Source organism: Semicossyphus pulcher, unplaced genomic scaffold (assembly GCF_022749685.1).
Source record: "Semicossyphus pulcher isolate SPU_LCO1_2020_fin unplaced genomic scaffold, fSemPul1.0.p SCAF_3, whole genome shotgun sequence".
Taxonomy (NCBI): Eukaryota; Metazoa; Chordata; class Actinopteri; order Labriformes; family Labridae; genus Semicossyphus; species Semicossyphus pulcher.
This window is the reverse complement of record NW_027211704.1, coordinates 34,562,525-34,590,008: the sequence shown is the minus strand read 5'-3', so window position 1 is coordinate 34,590,008 and position 27,484 is coordinate 34,562,525. Positions and strand designations below refer to the sequence as shown.

Here is a 27,484-nt window from a genome sequence, read left to right as displayed (position 1 = left end):
AGCCATGTTTTTTAGTTAGTAGTCTGCTGGGAGAGCAGCATCTCTGCTGTTGACAGGTAGAGACTAAACAAACTGGTAAAGAAGTGCCAGCTCTGTCCTGGGCTGCCCTCTTGACCCTGTGGAGGTGGTGGCTGACAGGAGAATGATGGCCAAGCTGTCGTCTCTGACGGACAACACGTCCCACCCCCTGCAGGAGACCCTAACACTACTGGGGAGCTCGTTCAGTGACCGGCTCCTTCTCCCGCGGTGTCTCACAGAGAGATACCGCAGGTCTGTTCTTCCTGCCGTGGTCAGACTCTATAATCAACAGTAAACACCAAAACGGACACAAAGTGCAGAAACACTCCTGTTAAGAGTGCTGCTACATAATCTACATGTGCAATACTTAATTGTTTTTATTTATTTTATTAAGGTGCAATATCACTATCTCTCTTCTCAACATGTGCAACACTTCTCTCATATTATTACATCAGGTCCATCTGTTCATTCATTCATGCTGTACACTTGCTGACTTAGTTTTTCATTTGGTCTGTTGCATATTTACGATACATTGTTCACTTATCTTATCAGTTCTGTACATATTTTTTAGGATAGACTTGTTTACTTACTTATTTGTATATGCCACTATCCACTTTGCTGCTGTAACACTGTAAATTTCCCCGTTGTGGGATGAATAAAGGATTATCTTATCTTATCTTATCTTATCTTATCTTATCTTACTTAGATCCCTCACTGGCTCCCGGTGAAGGTTTAGAACTGAAGAAGCCTTTCATATGACCTGGATGACTGAGAACTTTCACAGATATCTCATAATATAGTACCCCCAGTAAATAAAACCCCCACATTCACCTAAAACATGAAAAAAAAATAACAGGATAAATAAATCAAAACCTTCAGATAACCATCAATTCTACTATTTAGTAGATACAGAACATGTTCAGAAGGGAGAACGAGGGAATGAAACAGATGGGGATAGAAGATAGGACAGAGAAAGAAAGAAAGATCAAGATTCATTCTTACCTTTCGTAATGCCCCCCTAGGGTCGGTCGAGCATCTAAACACAGGATCAAATGTTTTTTTTACCAGTTTGAACATCAACCCACACATGCACATCGTCTTTATTTACAGGCAGTTTTCCGTTTTGCAGAGTCACTACCTCTTTTCATCGGACCCATACTGTTATTATCAGGATAAATTGAGCTACTCAGAAATGCCTGCTGTATGTGTATCATACAAAATATGTTTTAGGACAGTTTTTATGAACTAATGAATGTGTATTCTTAGATAGAGGGCAGCGAAACTGTTTTAGATTATCCGGGTTGATAAGACATTCTGACTCTAAGGCCGGGCTGAGACTTTAGGAAAAAACATTTTAAAACTCGGGTCGCATCACGTGTGCATCTAATGTCGAACATGCACACACTGCAATATTTGAAAATAGGGGTTCATCAATCACCAAAGGATGGGAAAGGTTATCTTTTGTACCTAGGGAGCATCGTACCACCTCACAATTTCTTGAGGTATCTCATGTGATCTCAAAGTGAAGCAGTTGTAAACAAACAGACTGACTACAAGCGGCTGTAGTGATGCTCTGCAGTAAGGAACAAAACAAAGCAGAAGACTAACTGAGTCTGCATGTGAAAGTGTTGGTGGAGACTCATTCAACACTACTTGTCAATTCTGCAGAGAGAACTGGAGGTGAGACTGTACCTGTTTGTTTTCTGTCAACATCAGTATGCTAGTGTGAACCTCGAGCGCTAGAATGTTTACCATTACTTGTGAACACAATCCTTTGCACCGCCTCCTCCTCTACCTCTCTCTTTGGCAATCATAGTCCCACTGAGAGAAAGCCGACATAATCAAGGTTTAAGACTTTATCTATAAAGCCCTCACATTACCTCACATGAAAGGAGGGGCAAATCTCACATTATAGGAGGGGCAAATCAGGTATGAATCGTCCTGTAGTGTGAGTCTGACCTTAGTAGCATTAATAACTCATTTATAGTGCCACATTTTATACGTCTTGGGCAAAATGTGTAGGATCTGTCGGTTGCAGATTGTAAACAAAGTTCAAAGTTGGCCCCTCCTAGCTGGTTCCACGACACGAGCTTCCTTTTGTGTGCTAAGGGTATGTCACCTGGTCGCTACATTTCTATAGAGTCCCATTCTCAAACCCTGCAGGCTTTTACATCCACTGCCCAAAGGTCGACATCCAGAAACATCCCAACAATACAGAGGGCGGGGTCTCTGCAGCACCTCGAGAAGGAACTGAGCCGATTGGATAGGGATGCTGGGATGTCCCTGCCACCTGAGTAGGCTTGGCTGTGGTGGAAGCAGCTGCCATCTTCAAGTTTTTGCTTCACTTCCTCTTTATGTTTCAGTTTTAATGGCACACTTCTTTAGTCTCTGAGCCAGTGAAGAAGACTTTCTGTTTCTCCTTGAGGATTTCCACTAGTTTTCAAGAAAAGGTTATTGTTTGGGAATAATGTTATTCTTGCTCGTGGCTTTAAAGAATCCTTGTAGCCTGTTAATGCTATCACTGGTCCACTGGTTTAATTACCTTCTCAGTCTAGACTGTCTCACCAGTCCCTGATTACCCTCAGCTCCAACTGTATTTAATCGTAAGCCTTTTTTTAAATAAAAAATCCTCTTAAAGTCAGCAGTTGTGTCCTCTCCTTTTTTTCTTTAGTACCACAAACAAACTGGCCAAAAATGGACCGAGCAGACTTTGTTGAACTTTATGAACGAATTTCAAAACTTATTTGAAAAGAAAGACATTTAGGGAAAAGCTTTCTTGGAAGAAATAAAAAATTCCACCATATCAATGGCACGCAGGGAAGTTTCCTCCAACGCCTCGGCTCAGAAAATCACTTCCTGTATGCACCACTCACTTTTTTTCAGCACACCAGCACCTCAGCCTGTTAGCTTCCATCGTGTTAGTCCCAGCCTAGAAGCCAGCTGCCTTTTTCCCAGCCACCTCTTCAGTCTTTTAGGCTTGGCCTTGTGAGCCAGCAACTCTCCTGTGATGAGCAGGCTAGCCTTCCCAGTGTGCCCAGCGAGGGTCCAATGCTAAATGCCACAGAACTTCCGCCAGCCCTGTACGGTTGACAGGTGGTAGCCCAGTCGGCCCCTGCCCCAGTGTTCCAGTTGGCGTCCGGCCTCTGTGCCTCCGGCCTCCTGCTCAGCACTCCTCTGCTTTGCCCATCCTACACCCTGCCTTGACCTTCAACCACATCATGAATTACCACATCTAACCTCAGAGTGGTTCGCTCGCACTGCCAGTCGACCCCCCTCCTGCCTGTCCACCAGGTCAAACCCCTGCCCCCCGGTCTGGTCGATCTCCTGCCGTCCTCTGAAAGCTCCGCCAGCCTGGTCCACCACCTCCTGCCCATCCTGCAGAGAAGCTCCCCCCGGTCTGGTCGATCTCCTGCTGTCCTCTGAAAGCTCCGCCAGCCCGGTCCACCTCCCACCCATCCTGCAGAAAGGCTCCGCCGGTCTTGTCGATCTCCTGCCCATCCTCCGATTATTAAAATTTTCCATTTATTAAAATCCTCTTAAAGTCTGCAGTTGGGTCCTCGTGATTGTTCCTATTGAGCCACATTTCAGTGAATGCAAAAACTGTAGGCAGTCTTGTTTTGTAAAGTGCAAAAAGTGTAGAAAAACAAAAACGGTGTTTCCACGAACAACTTTACTGGATTAATTTGATACTGAAGACAACTTTGAATTTTTATGATTATCGGGCAAGTTCTGAGGCTTCTTTTTTTCTGCAATTTCTTAGTGATTTAATGAACATTTATTTTGGATCTACACCCTCTGGAAGTGGAAGTCCCACTGAATAACATGAAGATGTGTTTCATGTGTTCAGTTTTGACAGGTATGACTCGGAGTTTTAAAGCAGCTGCTGCCTTCCTTTTTCTACAAAATGCTTATTTCTATTGTTTGAAACAGATAAAAATTATCTGCAGTTATTTCACTCGTTTAAAGAAGACACGATTTATATAAATTCTTTACTGAAATGACTTTAGATTGAGATATACTAAAGTAAAGATCACATGGATGCAAAAGAAAAGTAAAAAAATATCTGATTTCTTTTGAATGAATTTGCAAAAAGGATGAACATTAACACATTATTTCATACAGCCATGTGTACGTGTTTGCAGTACAGACAATTAAAGTTAAAGTTGGTAACTTTACAGAACTGATTCTTTAGTTGTCAGATTATGAATAATAAAATGAAATCAGCCAGGGGCTGCACATATACAGTAAATGACCTGAACACAGAGGATGAATGAACCTTTGAATACGTCCCATAAAGATAATAATAATGTGAGGGGGAAAATGTATTTGTGAAAACATACATGTGCCCTTTTCACATTTAGATTTATTGTATTCTATTTTTATAGGTCAAACATTTTCCCACCTGTTCTTCATGTTTTTCAATTCTCAAACTCTTTAAAGCTTCTAGATTTAGTAATGTGTTTAATGTATACAACCAGAACATTTCCGGGGTAAAATCACGAGTGTGTTTGTTGCTGAAGGTTCAGTCAGTGTGGTTTGACTTCTCACCAGTTACAGAAAGCAGGAGGAATCCAGCTGCCAGGGCTGAAATACAAAGAAAATACAAAGGAAAGTTTGAGATTTTTCGCTTGTCGTTTTGTAAAATGTGGAAGAAAAGCTGTGGATGAGATTCTTTGGGAGGAAATAAATAAAGAACAAGTTGATAAGATGTCATCTGTCTTGTATTTATACTCTACATTAGTAATACTGTCGCTCACACAGACTCAGGATGCAGCTTCATGCAGAGTCTCCTTTTCAGCCCAAACTCAACTCACTGTTCAAACATGTCAAATTAGTTCTGATGAAGAAAATTAAAAATATCCTCAAAAACTCACCAACAGTCAGGAAGAGCTCTGATGTCATCATGTCTGCAGCCAGGCATCTCACTTCACGGCCAGACACCTGTTCAGGTATATACTACCTTAATCATGTGGGTCCTCCCACTGACTCCTCATATCGTTTCTTTATTGAGCCGCTGCTACGCTCACTCTGTTAGATTCCAGTGGATACAGCTTCAGTCAACAAACTGACTGCTGGAAGCTGTTTGAACTTCTTCATTTACACACTCACCTGTCAACATCAACACCACTATAACTGATTTTGTCAGTGTTTGGTTATTATGATGTCCTTTTTTCAGCACGTTCTCACTACCAACTCGTCATGCACAGCGAGTCAGTGGCCTCCAGGTGCTCCTCCACCCTCAGTTTTACACGTGCAGGGCTTTGTGGTCAAGTAAGCAAAAATAAATATGGAGCAGTCAGTTAGAATCACAAGATTAAGGAAGGCAAGGCGAGTTTATTTACACAGCACATTTCAGCAACAAGACAATTCAAAGTGCTTTACACATTTTAAAACAGGACATTAAAAAGCAAAGTGAAGATAAAATATAAAGAGTTAAAACAGGAGCTTGAATATAAAAAAAGACAGTTATAAAATATAAGAGTAAAAGCTAAAGTACAGATATAAATAATTTAAATAGTTATTGAAATAAATGTATTAAAATAATGTAATAAAAAGGCAGCTGTGAACAGGTGAGTCTTCAGCCTGGATTAAAAGGAGTGTTTCAGCAGACCTGCATGTTTCTGGGAGTTTGTTCCAGATATACGGAGCATAAAGACTGAACGCTGCTGCTCAATGTTTGGTTCTGACTCTGGGGACAGAAAGCGGACCTGTCCCTGACGACCTGAGGGGTCGGGAAGGTTCGTACTGTGTCAGTAGATCACAAATGTATTTTGGCCCTCAGCGCTTTGTAAAGCAGCAGTAGTACTTTGAAGTCTATTCTCTGACAGACAGGGAGCCAGTGTAAAGACCTCAGAACTGTCCTGGTCTTGGTGAGGACTCGAGCAGCAGCGTTCTGAATCAGCTGCTGTTGTCTGATTGATTTTTAGGGAGACCTGTAAAGACACTGTTACAGTAATCGAGTCAACTGAAGATAAATGCATGGACCAGTTCTTCCAGATCCTGCTGAGACATCAGTCCTTTAATCCTGGATATATTCTTGAGGTGATAGTAGGCCGGCTTTGTAATTGTTTTAATGTGGCTTTGAAAGTTCATGTCTGAGTCCATGACTACGCCCAGATTTCTGGCTTGGTCACTGACTTTATATCGCTCCTGTCATGAGTCATTCTAGTTTAGTTATGTTGTTGTTGTATTTTGGTGTATTATTTCCTGTTTTCCTCTGTCACTTTGTCTTATTGTTTAGTTTGTATATTGTGTTCCTGCCTTGGTTTAGTCTGGTTTAGTTGTGCATTTCATTTAGAGAATTTCCTGTTTTACTTTGTAGTCCTGTCAGTCCTGAGTTTGGTTTCTAGTGTTTCCTGTTTTATTTTGTAGTTCTTGCCCCTTGTATGTCATGTCTTGTTTTACTTCCCTCCTTTGTTCTGTTTCCCGCCTTTCAGATTGCGTGCCCGGCCCTCATTGTGTTCACCTGTGTTAATTAGTCTCACCTGTCCCTGATTACCCTGTGTGTATTTAGTCTCTGTGTTCCTACCCTGTGCCGGTTCATTGAGTCTTTGTCCGTGACCTTCCTGCTGTGAATTTGTTCCTTGTGTGTCTACATTTGGATTATCTTGGCGCCTCCCCTAACTAAGTGTTTTTGGAGTTTGCCTTTTTGCCTCTTTGTTTGTACTTTCATTTGCTCTGCCTTTTTGGATTTTGCCTTTTGTTTTCTTTAATAAATTATTTTAGTCTGCACCTGAGTTCTCCACCTTTTTGGTTTACCCTCAAACCTTGACAGCTCCTCTTTGGCTCCAAAAACAGCCACCTCAGTTTGTCCTTGTTTAGCTCATACACTGTATAAAAAGATGGATGACATGACAGCTCTCTAAAAGGGAAGCCAAAACATCTCGGGCGCCCCCTGCTGACTGGCTGCAGTATAGCTCATAAAGCCCGCCTCCTCCATGTTAACAGATGGGACATGAGTCAAACTATAAAATCAAAATACACGCCCGATAAATTTTTCTCAAACATGGTTTCTGTCATTATAGCTAGTTATTATCATGCTGATTTGACAAGTTTATTTTTAATTAGTTATTTGATGCTGTCAAAATGATGATTGACAGCTCTGTTGACAAATTTGGCTCCTGCAGCCGATCAGTTCCGGGTGAGCAGAGCGGAGGACGATCTGCGAGTGGAAACGTCACTAAAACAATCACTACAGTCATTGAAGTTTCCATACCTGTGAACTTTAACCTCAGACCAACACAAGAAGCTGTTCTGCTGTTAAACATGCCGGTGTGCGGGATCCTTGCTGTGTTTTCAGTAAGTTAAGTGTGTGTTTGGGTTAGCGGAAGTGGCTACGGCCACGCCACCCACTACTGCGCAGTCTCTGTCTCCGTATGACGTCACCATCGCAAGATGGCAGCGCCTATCACAGGGGCTATTTTGGCATCAATTACGTACAATGGGAGCAGATGGAGACGCTTTGTTCATCTATATATACAGTCATTGATTTAGCTGAAGAAAATTCTGGCACATCCACTCATTGATTTGTTCAATGCTTTTAACAGGTGCTTGTATGAGGCCATGGTCCCCTGGTGACGTTGTGGTGTAGATCTGTGTGTCGTCTGCGTTGTCATGGTTACTACTTTTGTTGTAGTCAAGTTAGCATTTTAGGAAACATCCAATCAGACAAAAAGCCTGCTGAGAAACATTTCACAGTAATGACTCCTGGAAATGCAAGAATAATTACCAAGTGGTTACCATGAAGGCCGGCTCGCCTTCTTCCCATAGTGCATCCTGGTGCCATGTCTTCTCCAGGTAAGAGACGCACACGCACCCGACCATCCACATGATGTTAAAGGAAACGTGATTCATCAGACCAGGTCGCCTTCTTCCATCGCTCCGTGGTCCACTTCTGATGCTCACGTGTCCATTGTAGGAGCTTTCAGTGGTGGACAGGGGTCAGCATGGGCACCCTGAGCGGTCTGCAGCTACACAGCCTCATACACAACAAACTGTGATGCTCTGAGTGTTCTGACACCTTTCTATCAGAACCAGCTTTAACTCTTTCAGCAGTTTGAGCTTCAGTAGCTCTTCTGTTGGATCGGACCACACGGGCCAGCCTTCACTCCCCACGAGCATCAATGAGCCTTGGCCGTCCATGAACCTGTCGCTGGTTCTCCAGTTTTCCTTCCTTGGACCACTTTTGGTAGGTCCTGACCGGTGCAGACCGGGAACACTCCACAAGAGCTGCAGGTTTGGAGATGCTCTGACCCAGTCCTCTAGCTGTCACAGTTTGGCCCTTGTCAAACTCACATCTTTACACTTGCCCATTTTTCCTGCTTGCAACCAAGCGGCAACCTCCGGTGTTGAAAAATGAAGCCAATGCGGAAGTGCAAAAAAGTTTTGTTATAAATAGCTAATTTTATTGTTCAGGATAACTGTACAGGGGGTGAATTTTTTTATAACATACCCGTTTTAATTATATTAAGCCTGAAATGATAGGGACAGGATCACTTGATTGACAGGTGGATCCTGCTGGCTGTCTGCTAGACGTCAACACAGACACAGACACTGAGCTTAACTTCACCTGTTTGTGTTGTTGGAGCCTTTTGAGGACAAATAATCTGCAAGAAGTCTGAGCTCCAGCTTTTCAGTGAGTTAAATGCGAGTATAATTGTATTGACATCGCTTTAGTTGCTTGTTAGCCTGTTCAGTGTTTATCAAACATTTATTTAATCGTTGGCCAGTAAACAGGAGTCAGCAGTTGTTGGCTTTTCCCCGGAGAGATTACAGCAGACCGTAGTGATGAGCAGAGCGGTTATTTTACGCTCTCTCACCGGGAGAGCGAGCAGCGAAACCGCTACTTCTTTAGTCTGACAACTAAACACCTGCAGTCAGTCACCGTCACAAACAGAATCTCCTCCTGGGAAACTCAAACTAGCTCATTCGTTATTTATACAGGCTATGGCTAATAACCGCTAGCTACGCTGAGGAGCATATAGCCTAGCTTCATAGCCGTAGCTGGCTGATTCATGCGGCCCGCCCATAGAGCTCAGTCATAGGCTTTAGCTCGGTCGTGCTCCGCCTCTTGCCCCGTCTCTGGATTAGCCGGCTCTGGCATTTCCAATATGGTGACCACTGGCGCACTTCAGGCTTCAAAGCACTTCTTCAGAAACCATTGGGTGACGTCACTGAGACTATGTCCCTTATTTTTACAGTCTATGGTTCCAACACATCAACTCTGAGGACAAAAAGTTAACGTGCTGCCTAACATATCCCAGCCACTGACAGGAGCCATGGTGACGAGATAATCAATGTTATTCACTCCACCTGTCAGTGGTCATCATGTTATGGCTGACTCCTCTCTGTGTTTGGTGAAGCTTCTTCATTATTGATGTCACGGGTTTAGGGTTTAAACAACCCTAAACCCGTTGGGTTAGGGTTGTTTAAAAAACATCGGCGGTCCGACGGGGAACCAGAACCAGGTGCAGGTGTCAGCCGGACCGCCGACGGAGAACCAGGAGCAGGTGTCGGCCATCATCGACGGAGAACCAGGAGCAGGTGTCGGCCAGACCGCCGATGGAGAACCAGGAGCAGGTGTTGGCCAGACCGCCGACGGAGAACCAGGATGGGAATCCTCCAGCTGGGCCAGAGGAGGTGTCGACCGAGATGCCGACGGAGAGCCAGGAGGGGAATCCTCCTGCTGGACCAGAGGAGCCATCTGGACCCGGGGCGCAGGAGTCGACCGTGGAGCCGACTGGACCCGGGGAGCAGGAGTCGGCAGGGGAGCCGACTGGACCCGGGGAGCAGGAGTCGGCCTCGGAGCCGACCGGAACACAGGAGCAGGAGTCGGCAGAGCCTCCGCCCAGGACACAGGAGCAGGAGACGGCAGAACCTCCGACCGAAACACAGGAGCAGGAGTTACTGGGGAGCTAGGCAGTGGAGGCTCTGGGGAGAGGGGCTGGGGAGAGGGGCGAGGAAGACGAGAGCCATGATGGCCATGCCTTTTCCTGTGGTCTCCACGTAAACCAGGGAAAATGGCCAAGCGAGTCCCAGTCCATGCTGACTGGGGCTGAAGGGCAGGCTGAGCCTGAAGGGAAGAAGACTTTGATCCAGGCTTGCAGCTAACAGTCTTAGGGACAGGCTGTTTGGGGCCAGAGAACTGGGAGCCATGACAGCTTATAAAATCCTCAACCCAATCAGGCAACAATGTCTTTAACCAGGGCTTAGAAAAAACTTCCTGGCGGGCCCGTAACAGAATTGCCTCCCTGTCCTCATTAGTACAAGCGTACTTAAAGTCATTTTTTAAACAAATGAGGTTATGTGTTACCTCATGTTGTCCATATAAAAAAAATCCATCTGCTGGGTCCATTTCTGGCTAGTTCGTTCTGTCACGGGTTTAGGGTTTAAACAAATGGTTGAGGACCCAGATGCAGACTGAAATAAGTATTTATTGAAACAAAAAGGCACAAGGAAAAACAAAAGGCTTACTGATATGAGGAATCCAAGAGGGGCAGGCAAACAAAATCCAAATAAATAAAGTCCAACAAAACAGGCGATAAGTAATCCTAAATAAATCAGAAGGTGAAAAATCCAGGGAACACTGAGATCAAGATCAAGAATTACAGGATGCATGGACATGGACAGACGACACTGGATGGACGACAACAAACTAGCACCGGGACAAGGGAAGACAAAGACTAAATACACTGGGGAGGTGAAACTAATCGGGCACAGGTGAGACAATCAAGGGAGCAGGTGAAAACAATAAGGGCAGGGCACGCAATCAAACAGGTGGGAAAACACACAAAGGCAGGAAGTAAAACAAGACAAAACATACATAAGGCAAGAACTACAAAATAAAACAGGAAACACTTAAACCCAAACTCCGGACTGTGATAGCAGAACTCAAGCAGAAAATCTCTAGACAATGAAACACAAATGAATTACATTACTAAACAAGACTAAATCAAGACAAGAACACAATATATTAAATACAAAATTAAACAATAAGAACTCATGACAATTGAACCCTGCAGTAAAAACTGTCCATCAGTGCCTTCATTGGTATTTTTGCTCATTGTGATGACTTGAGTGTCCCCAGAGACCGCCCTGCATCTGTACGACCTGAGGTTGTAGGTTTTGTACTAGTTTTACTTAAACAAAGAAACAATGACTTTTTGTTTTAGATCAGGTTCAACTGGAGTTTGCAAACAACCATCTCCAACGACTAGATCGTAGTTGTCCTCTCTCTTATGCAAGTTGTCACCACATTTAACCCACACATAATGATGTAACATAAGATCATCAATTAATTTGCGAAATGAAGACGAAAAAGACGCCTTCGCTTTCTAAACAGGATCATGCCAACCTGCAGCCTGCAGGTCCATTTTGAGGACATAAGGTAAATTTCTGATGTAGGAAACATTATTGATAACTCTTTGTTTATTACCTTTTTAACTCTGTCCATTCATATTTCATTCCCAAACACTGGGCTGTTTCTGTATTGTGGCTTTTAAGGTCCGTACAGGTCGCATTAGGGGGTCTGTAAGCATCTGTCTGCTTCAGTGTGGGTCCTGTGTTTCTGTACCTCAGGGTAAAGGTCACCTGTCTTCTGTTTAAATAAGTTGGAGGCATTTTGGAGTAAACTTTGAAAACCAACATTGAGTTGTACACAGATACCAAATATTTTCCTTCCTCTGTTTGTTATAGTACACAAGATGCAGCACAGTCAACAGGCTGGAAGCTATTTGAACTTAATTATGTGACTCTAAGTTGCCTGCTGCCATACTTTAAGTCGTTTTTAAGTGTAGTTGTATCTTTGTACATAGAAAGGATTTAAATCCAACAGAACATATATTATATAATGTCTTGCCTCTTGTACCAGTTGGAGGCAATTGTTCTGGTTTACAGCGGTTACAGCTGCTCTGTATTTATCTACTCATGAGGTTAAACAGGCTTCAACGTGTATGCATACAGTCCAATCTAAGAGATGTGTCATAGATAAGAAAGCCTGAGTGGATCAGCTGCTGGCACAATTATCCAAATTCAGTTGATTATGTTATTACACATGTATTGTCCCTGACACGCTGAGTTCCTGAGCTGGCAGGAAGTACATGCTCTACTGGGCCTTTTTCCTGACAGTGTCTATGTGGGAGTCCCACTTCAGGTCCTTGGACATAGTGGAGCCCAGGAGCCTGAAGGTGTCCACAGTAGACACGGTGCTGTTAAGGATTGTGGCTTCTCCTAAAGTCCACTGTCCTCTCAACAGTCTTGAGCGCGTTGAGCTCCAGGTGGTTCTGACCGCACCAGAAGACCAGCTGATCCACCTCCCATCTGTAAGCAGACTCGTCTCCGTCCTGGATGAGGCTGATGACCGTCCTGTCACCTGCAAACTTCAGGAGTTTCACAGAGGGGGCCCCTGAGGTGCAGTCATTAGTGTAGAGGGAGAAGAGCAGTGGGGAGAGCACACACCCCTGGGGGATGCCAGTGCTGATTGTCCGGGTGATTGTGATGTTTCCCAGCCTCACCTGCTGCCTCCTGTCAGTCAGGAAGTTAATCCACTGGCAGGTGGGGGCTGACACAGAGAGCTGGGTGAGTTTGTGGTGGCGGATTTCGGGGATGATGGTGTTGAACGCCGACCTGAAGTCCACAAACAGGATCCTCGCGTAGGTCCCTGGGGAGTCGAGGGGATGCAGGATGTAGTGCAGTCCCATGTTGACCGCATCATCCACCGACCCGTTTGCTCGGTAGGCAAACTGCAGGTCTTTGGGTCCTTTGTGTGTCCTTTGTGGCTTTGTTTCCTTCTTATTTGATTATCTGTCCTGCCCTTATTGTTTTCACTTGCCCCTTGATTGTCTCACCTGTGTGTGATAAGCCTCACCTTACAAGTGTATTTAGTCTATATGTTCGCCTGTCTCAGTGTCGGTTCGTCGTATGTCTTTCGTTGTGATACCTCTGTATATCTTTGGATTTTTGTTTCCCTGGACTCTTTGAAGTAAGCTTTTGTTTTTGCCTGTTTTTGTATTTTGTTGTTATATTAAATACCATTGTCTGCGTCTGGGTCCCCTCCCTTTTTGTTTAAATCCTAAACTGTGACACCAGGCAGTGTAGGCGTCAGAATAACATGTTCCAGAGTTTCAAGAGTGCCTACGATTACAAAAGGCACAACCTTTTCTGTGCTTCAACCTAGATCTTGGGACAACCAGAAGAACTGGTCCGAGGACCTGAGTGACATTAATGAAACATGGGATCTTAAAAGGTTGAAAGGTGAAGGCAGCCGGTAGGAAATGTGCTCTCTTTCATTCCTCTTGTTCAAAGGTGAGAATTTGGACAAATCTGTAAGTGTGACAGGTTCCTGGCCAGAATAAGGGGCCTTGTCTAAAAAACATGTGTAACCCTTTGAAAATCACTGAATGATAAGAAGGAGTGGACCTCGGAGAAGAGACAGACAGAAAAAACATTTGATCACTGAGATTACTGCCCATTTTCACACCCAGATTTCTTACAGTGAGTTTTACATGTGGTTCCGGGAAACACGTCCATGTGATTTTCTGCTTCCAGGTCGATTAATTATTTTCCTTCTGGGTTCCTGAGCTTTACTTATAAACATGGTTGTCTTTGGGCAGTTAAGGTATGCCCTGGAAGACAAAGGGAACAATGAGTTTTGTAGGTAAAGGCATGATGGAATAGGTACCAAGGAATATGGAAGGAAATGGGCACCGTGATACCAGGCAGGAAAGAGAACCATAAATTGGTACCATGGAGGATCAATGGTGCAGAGCACTGTGTCATGTTGCAGTAAACTAATCATTAATGTTGCAGGAAAAGGGATGTCCTGCGAGATTGTGGGTACCATTTGAAATGGAAAGAAAAGGTACCTTGATTAGATCGGGTAAATAAGATTCTAATTTAACGACCTTGCACAAGAAGAAGTAGGAGGTGTCCGATCACCGCGAGACTGAGATGGGCTCATTCTCAGCATCACAGACGGATTTAAGGGATGTGAAATGTTGAGCTCTTGGAAAGGGGAGGTGCATGCTCTGTGGGCCTGGGGAAGGCTTCTGAATGTGTCTCCCGGATCCTTGCATGGGTAACTGCAGGATTATGGGGTACCGGGGCTGGTCCCATTGTCTACCTGGTATATATATCTCAGCTTATGTGTGGCTGATGTACTCGACTCTGATGCTTAAGTAAGTAGTTGAGCTGTTGGAATTTACTAGTTGATCTACAAGTCAGCCCAGAGGAGGCTGTTGTGACCTGTGTGTCCTCTGGATTGGGATGCTTAGAGGTGCCCAGAGACGTTGGGGAGCAGGGTGTGAGGACTACCCTGCTGAGACAGATACCCAGCAGTAAATGGTCAGGTGGACTTTTTATTGAGTCTCATTTTCAGCAACAAGTAAAGGTTGTTAACACTTATGTTGATTAAAATAAAAAACATATCCAGAGTCTGAAGGTTCTTTTAAGTCATTTATTGGCAGAGGAAAAGAAAGCATGAGCCAGGTTTTCTTTAGGTTGTTTAAAGCACATCTCCTCTTACAGGCTGTTTCTCTGTGGATGCTACATAAACCATGTTACAGAGACCTGTCAATAATAATGCAGTACATAGCCAATTTTTACACTTTGGCGACAGACGTGTTCCATCGAGAGAAATTCATCCGCTGCTTCTTCAAGTTCCTCCACACCAAGTGGGGCCGATCATGTCTTTATACACTGAACAGGATCAGAAGGAGAAGACCAGAACTTTGTGTCAACAGTGACATTTGTTCTGTAAAAGCTCAATCCATACGTCTTTGTTTTTAATTATTAGTCATATTTATACGCTTAAACACTGGAATCCTGTGTTTCTCTGGCGTCTACATGTCCGACATGTATCAGCTCGGCTTCACATTTATTGTGAGTTTCAGAATAAGTTAGCCAACTGAGTAATTCCTTTCTTTTGTGTGTGTTGTGTTTTACATTGACGATATCAGTGACAAAGTTGAAGATAAAAAAAGTTGAGTTTTTGTATTTATGTCCACACAGATTACCAGCAGTTCCCCTGGTTCTTGTTGTTAACAGGAAGTATGTGCATGTGTCAATTTAGCATTACCATGGTGAGTTAGCTGTTAGCTGTTCCATGGCAGAACAACAGACAACGACCAGATAACTGTTCTAAAGTTTGGTGATTTCTAAACAGATTTTTCAGAGGTTTATTCCCGATGGAGTCAAACTGAGTGAAAATATAATGTCCTGTTTGTGTGTTGGCGGTGGGAGGAGTCACAGTGAATACTTATCTACACACAGAATCAATATTTGATAGAAAAGTACTTTTTGGCCTCATTCTCATATTCTTCACCCTCTCATGTTTTCTCTCAGGACGCCCTCAGCGTTTCATACCTCATGGTCTCCATCTCTAAACACTTGGCCAGCAGCTCAGCAAACAGCTCCTCCCCAGAATTCTCCAGCTGAAACCAAATGAACAGATTATTGAGACTGAAATCATTTGGATTGGAAACTAAATGAGTTTGAATTTAAATCATTCTGATTTTAACAAACATCATTTTGGATTAGTGTTGTCAAGATTTTAGATACTTTGATACGTTTCGATACCAAGTTTCAAAACGATACGATCTCCATTAGCTTTAAAAACAACAGATCTACAGTCAGAGCAAAAGACAGAGAGCAGCTGTGGTCAAACGACAGGAAGTGAAGAGAGCGAGCGCCGTTAATGTAAGTAAAGCAGTGAAACAGAGAAATAAGACGTTATTTTCTGATTGTTTGACAGCGGTTAAACAACAAACTAACATGCCAACACCTCCGTACGACCCCGCAGGAAGGGACAGGGTTTAGTTTTTATAGTCTGTCTGCTCCGGCCTCCGTCACACCTGCAGCTCTGATACAGCAGCGACACAGCCGACTGTTCTCATTCACAGAACGACACATGAAGACGATTTGTGACGTCCCTTTCACGTCTCAAGATGCAGAAGTTACGATATTGTCTGTTACAGAGCAGAGACACACAGACAGAGAGCAGAGAGACAGACAGACAGAGAGCAGAGCAGACAGACAGACAGACAGAGAGCAGAGAGACAGACAGACAGAGAGCAGAGCAGAGAGACAGACAGACAGAGAGCAGAGCAGAGAGACAGACAGACAGAGAGCAGAGAGACAGACAGACAGAGAGCAGAGAGACAGACAGACAGAGAGCAGAGAGACAGACAGAGAGCAGAGCAGAGAGACAGACAGAGAGCAGAGCAGAAAGACAGACAGAGAGACAGAGAGCAGAGAGACAGACAGAGAGCAGAGCGGAGAGACAGACAGAGAGCAGAGCAGAGAGACAGACAGAGAGAGACCAAGGACAGGCTGAACAACACGTTTGCAGATTGGCAGGTTTGAGACGTCCCAAACGTAAGGAGCCAATCCCGTTAATGGACGGGGTCACGCTATGCATATCATTATGTGTAACCTATGGCAACCACTTCAGCGATGTGTGAGCCAGCTGTAACAGTCATTGTAATGTTTGCAAACTCACCACTGACTGCTAACATTAATGTTACTACTAATTACTTCATTTCAAGCGAGCTAAGTTTCAACAAGTCACCGTAAACGATGGCAGAGACGCGTTTTGTTTGGCAGTCGGAGATTTGCATTTGAAGTTTGAAATTCTGATATTAAGACGAAATGATTTTTTTAAATGAGACAAAGTAAACCTAAAAAAGATTTAAAAGATGTAGAAAATGTGTTAAAGGGTTAAATGATTCATTATATTTTATCATCAGTAAAAAGTCATTAAGTTGAATGTTAAGATGCAAGAAGTTGAATTTCTTAATTAAGTCCGTCATGATTTGAGACATCACATCATCTTTTATCCATCCGTCCACTTATTAAGTTAAAGGTTCATTCGATCTAAATTAGATTTTTCATTCTGAAGCTCTTTCTGCAGAAACCCGTGACTGACCAGACAGTTAAGACTGAAGGAGAAACTTTAAACAGTGCTCCAAACCTTTGCAGCTGCCTGTCCGGCGAGCAGGTGCAGCTGCTGCGTGGTCATGTGGCCCTGTAACGACACGAACTGATCATCAGACTGATGAGGAAAACAACATCCGACCACCAGACCAGGATCAGAACTGGAGAAGTTTTGATGTTTACACAGTGTTAACATAAATGATGGGAAAACATGGATTGATTACGTGTTCAGCCTTCAGCTGTTGAACAGCCCCGTCAGATGTATCCAAACTATGGCAGAAGAGAAAGGACAATTTTCATCAGTGTAACAGGAGACAAACATTCACAGGTCACTGAAACTCACAATAAACCACGTCATCTGAAAAGGTTAAAATAAGATACGACACAGGAAGCTGATATAGGTCTTATTCAAACTGTGGTCCACCCTTTTGGTCATCTTTTCTTTGTGCACATGTAATCTCTGTTACAGATATTTGGTAGTCTTAGAGGTAAACAGTCTGTGTGCAGAGCAAACGAGGTGGACTGCATCGCCCAAAAAACAATCCCGGAACCCGTCGTCAACTCACAATCTATTCAAAGACGTTGTCTCTCAACTCCAGATCCATCCTCACTTCTCAAGTTGATAGAATGATAAAGGGAAACAGTGTTTCCTTTATTGCTTATCTTGCAACACCGGAGGTCCTGAAAATCGCCCGTCACTTCCAGAGGATACATCAGAGTTACGGTATGACAGCGCCTGTGCTCTCAGTGAACTATAAACTTTTATATGGATGATAAACAAGTTAGCTGGATGTTGGAGCCATCCATCCATTATCTATACCTTATCCTGTTCAGGGGGCTGGAGCCTATCCCAGCTGTCATTGGGCAAGAGGCGGGGTTACACCTGGACAGGTCACCTGTCAATCACAGGGCTGACACATAGAGACAACCTTTCACACTCACATTCACACCTACGGGCAATTTAGAGTCACCAGTGAACCTAACGAGCATGTCTCTGGACTATGGGAGGAAGCCGGAGTACCCGGAGGGAACCCACGCATGCACGTGGAGAACATGCCGGCTCCACACAGAGAGGCCCACTACGTATGAACCGGGATTCAAACCAGGAACCTTCTAGCCACTGCACCACCGTGCTTCTCTAAAAAGAAATACCTTCTTCAAATTCAGATGATTGTGGGGCGCTGGTTTAGCTCAGTTCATAGAGCAGGCGCCCCACATACAGAGGCTACAGTCCACGTCGCACTGATCACAGGTCCGAGTCCCAGTTTGCTGATCATCTGGTGCATGTCATCGCCTATTCTCCACTACCCACACTTCCTGTCTATCTTCAGCTTTCCAATCCAATAAAGACAAAAAGCCCCAAAAAATAATCTTTAAAAAAAATAATGTCGATGATTAATTGTTTACGTCCTGTGTTGTGTGTGAGTGATGTGTGTGTTTGCAGCGGCCACAGCCATTGTCACGTGTTAATGTGTGTGTCTGGATTTTCATCATTGGCTGTGGTTTGTTTTGATTGCTTGGTAGAAATGTAGTTTCTATTTTCTCACTCTTTTCTGTTTAATGTGGTTTTAATTTCCTTTATTCACTTTGTATTTTGAGCCAAACAGTCGTGCATTGTTTGCAGCAACAGTTGTTTGATTGATCAGCCAATAAAGATTTAAAGTAACGTTAAATTGGGTTTAAAAAAAACAGCATTTTAAGTGTGATTCATTCATTTGGCTGTGAAACTCAGAGGAAGTAACATCACACACTGAACTTTGCCAAAGTAGTCAGCTGTCCTGGGTGTGATTTGTGACCCAGTCATTGTGAGTGGGTTCGTACCGTGCCAGCCGAGACATCGCGCATTTCTTCAGCAGATCGAAAATGTCCTCCTCCGTCATCTGAGGTTAAAACAACATTTCCCTTCAAAGTCAGTTTGATTGGAGCTAAAATGATTCTTGTGTTTGAGGTTGAGACAGAAATCAAATGAAGACGGTACCTCCTCAGGCTCCATTCCTCCCATAGAACTGGGAGCCATATAACTGGGAGGAATGTCTGCCCTGCAGCAGGAGACAGAGGAGGACGTCAGTTAGTGCAGCCAAAAACATATTAACAAGTACCTGCATGAAAATGAATAAAGATGCGATAACAACAATGATAAGCAACTTAAAAAAGTAAGAATTAAAAACTTAAATACTAAAGAATTAATAAGAAAATGAAGAATTAAGTCAAATAATTAAACACTACATGATTATAATGTAAGCAGCTGTAAAGTCTTAACAGTGTCAAAGTGACGTGTTCGAGTTAAAGTACGAGCTAGAAGGAGGAGAGGATGACACAGAATGAGAACTGAGAAAGACGGAGGTGCTCGGATCCAGACTTACGCTTTCTCCGGCTTCGGGGCGGGTACAGCATCTAAAAAGACAATATGCTCAGATTTCCCGGTGATCATGAAAACAGTTCCACCTTTGTGCAACCTCATCAACAAAACCGTCGGTAGTTACAATCTGGAAATCATATTTTCACAGCATTATTGAATATATTGAATCTGTCCAGTACTTTTTAAAACAACGACATTTAATCTGAACATGTTTATAACCTGGGGACATTTCAGGAATAAAACGATGAGTGTGTTTGTTGTTGGAGCTTCACTCGGTGCGGTTTGACTTCTCACCAGTTACAGAAAGCAGGAAGAGTCCGGCTGCCAGAGCTGAAAGACACGAAGACAAAGAGTTTGGTTAAAATCTTGATCAGTCTGACTTTTCTCTTTGCTGTTTTTTATTTAACATGTGGAAGAAAAGCTGCACATCAAATTATTTAAAAGGAAGTAAAAAGCTGGTTCGCTGTGCTCAGCCCTTCACTATTTAAGCTCTGCAATAAAGAGTTGTGATGTGTTTTTATGCAGACGATACAGTCTTGTATCCATCTGGCTCCTTTTCAGCTTAAACTATATCAAAATTACAGTCAGCCTGTTGTTCAGCTGAGGTCTCTGCAGAATCCGTAGCTTGCACTAAATTAATTTAATGGTCATAAAAATTGTTTCAGTTTTATAGATAATGTTCATATCGATTCCACGTTTCAGCTCCTTAATGCTGAAAGATAAAAAGTGTATCAAATGTTTATATATTAAAAATGTATTTAGCCTGACTTTCTGCTCATCAGCTTCTTATATGAACACACTATAACTGTGTGATGATGTGTGATGTAGCAGACAGCGACATTCCTCTTAGCAGATCAATGACTGTATAAATAGACAGACGACGCGTCTCCATCTGCTCCCATTGTACGAAAGTGATGCCAAAATACCCCCCATGATAGGCGCTGCCATCTTGCGATGGTGACGTCGATTTGACTGCGCAGTCGAGATCGGCGGGTGGAGCGGCCGTAGCCACTTACCGCTAACCAAAACATACCGAAAAAAAAGCAAGGATCCCGCACGCCGGCGTGTTTAACAGCAGAACAGCTTCTTGTGTTGGTCTGAGGTTAACGTTCACAGGTATGGAAACCTCAATGACTTTAGTGATTATTTTAGTTACGCTTCCTCTCGCTGATTATCCTCTACACGGCTAATCCGGAACTGAGCAGCTGTAGGAGCTGCATTGGTCTCTATCGCCCCTAATAAAGCCCGCCTCCTCCATGTTAACAGATGGGACATGAGTCAAACTACAAAATCACAATACACGTCAAACACATTTTTCTCAAACATGGTTTCTGTCATTATAGTTAGTTCTTATCCTGCTGATTTATGTCCACAAGTTTACTTTTAATTAGTTATTTGATGCTATAAAAAGGGGGTGTGGCCTCATGATTGACAGCTCTGGCTGAGGCTTCACTTATGTACGACGACTGGAGGAGGAGACGCGTCATCCATCTTTAGGTTTCTCCTCACCTTGCTGTACTGAGGTCTGTTATGCAAATTAGATTTGACCTCATTTGCCTTCAAAACTTTTAATTGCCGTCACAAAAATATCTGCAATGTGTTTACACCAAAATTGCAATTTTAGTCACTGAAAACAGAGCTCTGATAAACACTTACATATAACAGCAATGGTTGACAGTCATTTTGTTTATAGTTGATTAGCAGGGCGAGGTCTTATTCAGAAGATGTCGGGCGACTACAAATAAGATGAGCTTTATTGATCCCCACAGGGGAAATTTACTCGTTACCGCAGCTCACAAAACAGGCAAATTAAAAAAGGCACTCAAGTAATAAAAAAAATGAAAGTAGGTGGCAATAAAAAGATTTTAAAAAATGACAATGTAAATAATAACAGTAACAAAGTAATAATAAAAAGACTATTCACACTGTACACAGTTTTCCTTGTGGAAGGATACTCGGGTCATTAAAAATAGTTTGGATGAGGTTCGATTTCTCCTCTTAACTGAACAAAATGCTGGATGAAAAATGTCTGTTTAAAGCGAACACAGTAGAACAACAGTACAGTAGCGAAGCCTCATGAGTGTTAAAAGCGTATTACAGGAACGACGGCACACAGCTTGAAAAGGTGTGTTACTGTTTGACCAGCTAAGACCGTTGTGATGAGGTTAGTGTAAAATATCAAACAGCAAACTCACCGACAGTCAGGGTGATCTTTGATGCCATCATGTCTGCAGCGAGGCCTTTCACTTCACTCCTCTTCAAAGTGTCAACGTTGCTGATCTCCTCAGACACCTGCTCAGGTATATACTGCCTCCAAACCCTTAGGGCCCTCCCCCACCCCAGGCTCTCGGATGTTGTTTTAGCATTAAGCTTCTTCTTTGTTGACTTTGTTATATTCCTGGAGCCACAAGGCAGGTTCCAGAAGCAAGAACCGCACCGTCAACAGGATGCGACTAAACAGTTTATTCATTTTTGATCATGATGATGTTTGGACTTGGAGAGGTCAAAGTTCAGGTTAGGGTTTTTGGAAGGCTTTACTGGGGATCTGTAGCACCCAGGCCTGACGAACCCCCTGAGGGCCCTACAGATAGGAGGACACGTATGGAAACCGAGAGTGCAAAGGGTGAGAGGAAGAGGTGCAGAATGCGAGTGACAGAGGAGGAGAGGTTTAGGTTTGATCCTGCTCCTGAAACTTTGCTATACGGCATCAGTTAACAAACTCTGACTCTGAACTCTGAGTTGACTAAGCCAGAGATGGAAACTCAAAGCTCCAGCTCTGGATTTGTTCACACACAGACATTTGTTCTGAGCGATTGGAAAAACTGATCTGATGATTGTAAGGAAGATTGACTGGCATGAGGTCTCATTACCTCACAGTAAATGTTACATCACTTGGAGCGACGTTAGCTATTTTCCTGTTCTTTGCTTTGGAAGCGTCAGGTCATCCTTGTTTCTCCTAATCAATCAAACTGGGAACCATTTCATCAACATGATGACTGATGGTTGTTTTTATTCATGTTAATGACTGTGTTGGGCAAATGGCCATATTGTAATCCTTCTCTTTGCAATAGCTGCACAGATTCAATAAAATACAAATGTTATCATGTCTCCTGTCTGTCATTTGACTTTAGCATAAGTCAGTCAGATCATTTAAAAGTACTTGTAGTAATAATCTGGAAGATTCTCATGTAAATAAATGTCTGTTAAGTCGACTGGGTGTCTGCGGCGACTTCTGTGGAGAAAAGCACAAGCGGCGCCCAGTTAGTGTGCTCCTGCAAACACCGTTTATCAGCCAAAGAGAACGAAACTGAGATCTTCAAGATTTTAACTTTAAACTGGGGTTGTTGTGACGGTTCCAGTGCTTTGGGTTGTGGTATAGGACACATCGGCCGATGCATACCAGAGACCACACTTGAAGCTGTTTGTTGGCTCTTACTGACTTTGTTCCTTCCAGTCGTGATCGTTGCTTGTGTTGTATTAACTCTCAGATGCACGTCGTCATGATTCCTGTCAGTCGTGTTTCCTATTGGTTGTGCTTTTGCGTGTTTCCTGTCGGACATGTTAATGCAGTGAAGCAGAGTGTTGAATAGTGAATGGGATGTAGGATGATACTGATGTGATCTACAGTATCAGTCAGTTCAGAGGGGCAGTGTACTCCCTACAACTTCTTTGTCACAAGCGCTATTCTGTGGTGCTCAGAGGTACTGCAGGATGACACGTGTTACAGAAACTAACGTTTGTTCGTTAACGACTCCCAGGATTTCACAAAGCAGGTAAGGGACGTAATAATAGGTTCTGAAGAATCCACAGTTTCCTATGATGTGACCTCCCTGTTTACCTGCATCCCGACCATGGAGGCAGTCAAGACCATCAGGAAACGTCTGCCACAGCACCCTACCTAACTTAACCACTCTCACACAGGACCACGTTAGGACCATGCTGGACCTCTGTTTGAACACCATATACTTTCAGTACCATGAAGGCTTCTACAGACAGAAGCATGGCTGTGCCATGGGTTCGCCCGTGTCTCCAATAGTGGCCAATCTCTACATGGAGGAAGAAGAGAGGAGGAGCTACCCCAAGCCTTTGGTTTAGATATGTGGAAGACACCTGGGTCAAAATCTGATCTGAAGAAGTGTAAGCATTCACTGCACACATCAATGCAGTAGACAGCAACATCAGGCTAACAGTCTGGCATTCTTAGACTGTGTGATGCTCATTGAAGAGGACAGATGCCTCAACATTGAAGTTTACAGGAAACACACAGACCAGTACCTACTTTTTGATTCTCACCAGCCACTAGAACAAAAGCTAGGAGTCATTAAAACCCTACACCACAGGCACCCACACCCTACACCCACCAGGACAGAGGGGAAGAAGGAGGAACAGGAACATCTCAGGGAGGGACTTAAGACGTCTTCAGCAAGACCTCTAAGAAACACAACTCCAACAGGGAAGAACTGTATCAAAGAAAGGGATATTTCAACAAACACAATATTCCGGTACACTTCAAACCATCGAACACACTCAGGCAGAAGTTTGTCCACCCAAAGAACACAAACAGAGTAATGTAGTGTGTGCAGTACAATGCAATGAGGAATGCAGGGACCTGTACATCACAACAAAACAACCTCTCCACAAACGCACGGCCCTGCAGGGGAGAGCCAGCTCCTCAGGTCAGGACCCGGCTGTCCACCTACATCTAAAAGGTCAAAGGACACTCCTTTGAAGACAGCAAGGTTCACATCCTGGCCAGAGAAGACCGCTGGTTTGAGAGGGGTCTCAAGCAAGCCATCTGTGTTGTGTGTGATTATGGTATTCAAGGGTCAGATAAAAGACTCATGAGGCCCTCTTCACAGGTAAACTGGACGTCTCTAAACTGGCCTGGGAGTGCGTTTCGTTTTATTTTGGCTTTAAGAATCATTGAATCACTTTGCTTTTCATTTGTGGTATAACCATTAGCAAGCTTTCCCTTTGTTGTATTCTGTCATCTTGTTCTGTGTTTCTGTCCCGACAGGAAACTGGTGCAGATGATGGGTGGGAGGGAAAACCACTCAGGGCAAAATCAGTAAAATGATGGGAAGAAAGACGTGGTCCTTTGGTGTACTTCACATCTGCATGTGTTGTGTTTCAGAAACGGTGAGAAACATTGTGGTAAGAAAGACAGAACATGTCAGTTAATTAGGTTTGCCTTCCTGTTCCCTTTACAGGGCCTGATGGGGGGAGGCCTTGGCAGACTGCTGTCATTGGTTTCTTCTGGTGCTTGTGGCAACTAGCTTAAAACCATCCATAACTCCTCAACTGAACATTGTTTCCTGCAATGGGAGAGACAAAACCAACACTAGCAGGCTGTCTGCCGAGATCCCCTGAGCCCAACTCCATCATCGAGAGGAACCCCATCCCTGCAGACTCATCCAGAAAATGTGAGGGGCGAAACCTACAATAATATGATATGGCCTTTTTATTTGTAATCAAATTATACACAGATCAGCCATAACATTATGACCACTGACATTTGAAGTGGATAATCATTATTATCTCATTACAATGGCCTTTGTCAGTGGTTGGGATATGTTAGTCTGTGTTAATGTTGAAGTTAATCTGTTTGAAGCAGGAAAAATGGGCGAGCATGAGCGACTTCGACAAGGGACAAATTGGGATCGCTAGACAACTGGGTCCGAGCATCTCCAAACCTGCAGCTCTTGTGGGGTTTTCCCGGTCTGCAGCGGTCAGGACCTACCAAAAGTGGTCCAGGGAAGTAAAAGCGGTGACCCGGCTAGAGGGTCATCGTGAGAGGGTCAAGACTGCTTAGCCACAGACTGGTCAAAGTGCCCATGCTGACCCCTGACCACCGCCAAAAGCGCCTGAGATGAGCATGTGAGCATCAGAACTGGACCACGGAGCGATGGAAGAAGGCGGCCTGGTCTGATGAATCACGTTTTCTTTTACATCATGTGGATGGCCAGGTGCGTGTGCGTCTCTTACCTGGGGAAGACATGGCACCAGGATGCACTATGGGAAGAAGGCGAGCCGATGGCAGTGTGATGCCAGAGGCAGTGTGATGCTTTGAGCAATGTTCTGCTGGGAAACCTCGGGTCTTGATTCATGTGGATGTTACTTTGACACGTACCACCTACCTGAACATTGCTGCAGACCAAGTCCACCCCTTCATGGAGACAGTATTCCCTAATGGCAGCGGCCTCTCTCAGCAGGATAATGTTCCCTGCCACACTGCAGACATGGTTCAGGAATGGTTTGAGGAACATGACGAGTTCAAGGTGTTGACTTGGCCTCCAGATTCTCCAGATCTCAATCCAATGGAGCGTCTTGGTGCCAGATACCTCAGCCCACCTTCAGAGTTCTAGAGGAGTCCATGCCTCGACGGCTCAGGGCTGTTTAGGCAGCAAGAGAGGATCTACACAATATTGGTCAGGTGGTCATAATTTAATGGCTGATCAGATGTCTACAGACTTTGTTTCCCTTTGTACAAATATTTTGAGACGATTCCCCCCATCTACGTGTCCTTGCACCTCATCTGCATTGAAGGTGTTTCTTTGCTCATTGGTTCTTGCTTCAGTCCTGTCCTTGTCTGTACCTGGTGGGAGGTGAACAGGTTCAGAGTGCTCTGGAAGCTTCTTCTTACACAAACAGGAGTTTTATAATGAAAACAAATATTTTCTCTGCTTCTGTTATATATTTGGTGTATTGCATGAGATGGAGCTTAGTCCATAGGCTGACTGTCTGAAGCTGTTTGCACTTCTCTGACTCTCACGCCGTCACATTCATTTTAATGCATACTTATTATAATATATTTTCACAAGTAAATATATAGAGATGTAAATATAAATCTTTAGTATTATATTTTAGATATTTACAACAACACAATAAAAAGGATGATGACATCATTGTGGGTAATAGTTATTAGACCTCTAGAACCGCAAAATGTCCTGTAATGAGTCACAGATGTATTGCTCTAACCAATGAGCACGGCAAATCAAACACAACTGCAATGCTGCCTGATGTAAAGGTTAGGCCTGCCCCCAAAGAGTCAACCTAAGTGATGTAAACAGTCTAAGGTAGTTTTAATCGGTTGGTTGCAGAGAAAATTTAATCTCCAGGAGCTGCACCTTGTCTGTTGTCTGGCAAATCCTCCCCCTTTAAGCAAGGTGGGCTCGTGAGGTAACGTATGCATGTGGCAAAGTCTGCTTGGAAGTGAGTCTCTTGTGTGTGTGTTACAGAAAAATAGGAGGATGTGCTGCAGACGCAGGTGTTGTTCAGTGTAGTGGCTGTGAAACGTGGTAAGAATTGGTGAAGGTTTAAGTTCATCGTGCTGGCAGGGTAAGGTTGATGTAAACAAGGATTCAGACACTTTTCCACCATTAAAAAGCTCCTCAGGTTAAGTAAACTGGTGACACCTCTTCCTCCTCAGGCTATTTCCTATTTGAGCATTTAACTGGAACCAAACAACATAAGTTTGTTTGGCTTCCCTGAAGGCATCTTACTGTTGTACTTTAACCTCAAGCTGTTGCACTGCACAGGTAAGTAAATAAATGGAGTTTCAATCATACACCGAGTGCTGGAGGCAGTTTGAACTCACCTGACGTGTGAAAAACAAGGTGATGACATCATCCTGAGCTGATTAATCACTCGTTGTTTCAGATGATGTTGAAGTAAAAGCACTGTGAAAGAACTGCTCAAATAAAATCAGTTTAAATCAGTCCGAGTACGTAATGAGGCAACATGACTACATTTATTATTTTAAGTATGGGGGGGCAAAGAGAGATGTTACATGATCATGAGGTGCACTAATGGAACAACAGCAGCAACAAACAGAGTTTTCATGTCCAAACCTACAATTATTTTCATTTCTATAGACGGCGCTTTGCAGCCTGTGTACGACTGATTATCATTAACATGCAGCTGCCTTCCTCAGCGTAGCCTCGCTACAACAGGAGGTCGAGCCTTCACTTATCAGGAATCATCTTCCAGTCAGGCTCCTGGAGGCAGACGCCCTCCCTCTTCTTTTAAGAGTAGCTTCGAACCCCCCTTTGTGACTAAGCTTATAGTTCAGTCTGGCACCAGCTCCTAGTTATGCTGCTATAGGCTTAGACTGACACAACGAGCTCCCGTCTCCTCCTCTCTCTCATCAATATCAATATCATAGATGTCACTGCCTAC

The 27,484-nt window shown here is 43.7% G+C and overlaps 1 pseudogene; it reads left to right on the top strand.

Annotated features, from left to right (window-relative positions):
• Positions 1-23,049: 23,049 nt before the first annotated feature.
• Positions 23,050-25,118, top strand: LOC138605290 (uncharacterized; annotated as a pseudogene).
• Positions 25,119-27,484: the final 2,366 nt, after the last annotated feature.